The following is a 2,217-nucleotide window of genomic DNA, read 5'->3' as shown; positions in this document are numbered from 1 at the left end:
CCCTGTGTGGCCTTTGAGAGACGCCGACCGACTCTACCGAGGTGGAAGTGAAACGATGGAAATTGGGGGGTGGGGGGGCGCAGGAGGGCGCCTGCGCATTAGGCTCCTCGCAGTGAAGGGAGTGGGAACCGAGTGGGTAGTCCCACCTCCGGGTTGTTGGGAGACAGCGCCCGGATGAAAACTGGGCAAAAGGGTTGAGCCTGGGGTGGGGAGCTAGGATGAGGCTTCCTTGACCCAGCTCATCCATTGCCTCCTCAAAGCGTTCACCAGACTCGGCTGTAGCCAAGGCTTTAGTCTTCCTGAGGGTCCCTGACTCCATTTCTGGACAACCTCAGGGGAATAACCCCAACCTCTCCAGTTCCTTCGCTTACTCCTTGGCTCCTACTGTGTGCAGCCCCCGTACGTTTCTCTCAGCGAATGCCCACAACCATTGGAAAATACCTTGGGAATTACTGATTGAACCTCAATTCTGAATTTTACTGGTGCAGAAACAGAGATCCTGAGAGGGGCTGAAGTTCTTACAGAAAGTTAGTGGGGAAGCTGAAATTAGAACCCCATTTCCTGACTATCTGGCCGAAAGTGGGATGCCAGACATCATGAGTATGCTTGAGATGATGGACAGAAAGGATGTGAACCTTTTACTCCCTTATGAGTTCTTTTGGGAGTAATTTGTTAAAATGGGGAAAGTGTTTTGGATGCTCTTTTAAAAACGGCAAATATATCCTAGTCTTATGTAATAAATCTTAAGATATCTGCTCCATACAGCATGGTTATGACACTGATGCTTAATAATGTGCTAAATGAGCACAAGCAAGTAAATGGAAGCACCTAGCAGGAGCTAAGAGAAGGTTGTTTGCAGGAAGGAAGAAGGAAAGGGTCAAAAACTAAAATCAAGTGAGAAGTAAAAATATGGAGAAAGAATGTTGGTTAAAAAAAAAAAAAAAAAGAGCCTCTCAATGGAAAGGAGACTGAGAAGGAAAAGCCGGCTGCAGATGATGGTAAAAACAATAAAAGAAAACTGAGTGTCTGGGAAGCTCAGATTTTAAAATGTGAACATGACTCATGAGGCTAATTCAGAGGCCCTTGTCTAATAGATGGGGATGACTACCAACTGCTGAGAACTTTTGTGAATTCATATCAAGGTGTATTCATTGCATGGGTGCAGGAAGTGTATGAGGTGTTTTCTTGGGCACCACAATAATGAGTGAGACAGATCTTGTCCTCATCAAGGTTACATTCTGTTAAGAAGAAGAGCTAGGACAGGGAGTCATATAAAATAATGCCAGGTAAAATGTGATCAGTGCTTCCAGTATTCTGAGAAATCATGGAGGACTGGAAAACAGATCATGTAAATCATGAGGGGAAAAAAAGACTGAGGGTAGGGCATGAGGCATGAACAGGATCGTACCAGGCAGAGATGAAGTAAGAACAGGAGCATTTCAAGGTGATATGATAAAGGAGATGGGGAAGCATATGGAGCAGTGAGTAATCCAAGTGGGTTGCAGTAAATGTGGGTACATACTGGGAAGAGTGTGAAGACACGTGGCCAGAAAGCCTTCAAGTCACCCTGTGGGGCCTTGAGTGTTTGGCTGAGGTTCTGACACTCCAGAGGTGATGAGAAACTAGTGAAGGATGCTTTTCATGCAGAGAAATAATAGCCCTAAAGGTGATATGTAGGCAGGGTGAGACTGGTAAAAAAAAAAAAAAAAAAAGTGTAAGTCCAAGAAGGAGAAAGCTGGTCCGGGAGGAGGCATTTAGGATCTGGAGAGACCAACACACCACTCAAATACTGCCCATTAGACAGTGGGAAAATCCGGCCTGAGACAGTGGCTGAGTCCGGAGAGCAGAGAGACAGCTTAAGGTTCTGGTCATTACTTCAGAAGATAGCGACCTAGAAAGAATGAGGAAAAGAAAAGACAAAGAGAAGGCATGCAGGAGGAACAGTCAGAAAACAGCCTTGAAATTCTGAACGTGTGCATTTGAACCCCAGCAATCTGCCTAATTTGCAAAGGAACTTCAAAGAGTTTTTGAGATTCTTTATTGTGAAATGGGAATTATTTCTATCTCAAATGTGAAATGCCCAAAGCAATACAATTAGGGGCAAAATCAATAACTTCAGAGGTGAAAAACAGAACTATCTCCTACCCTTGATCCCACACACGTGAACAAGCCAAACACTCTTTCCCTTTATGCACTGCAACAGAGCCTTAGTAGATA

Source organism: Marmota marmota, unplaced genomic scaffold, assembly GCF_001458135.2.
Source record: "Marmota marmota marmota unplaced genomic scaffold, marMar, whole genome shotgun sequence".
In the NCBI taxonomy this organism is placed as follows: Eukaryota; Metazoa; Chordata; class Mammalia; order Rodentia; family Sciuridae; genus Marmota; species Marmota marmota.
This window is presented reverse-complemented; position numbering follows the sequence as displayed.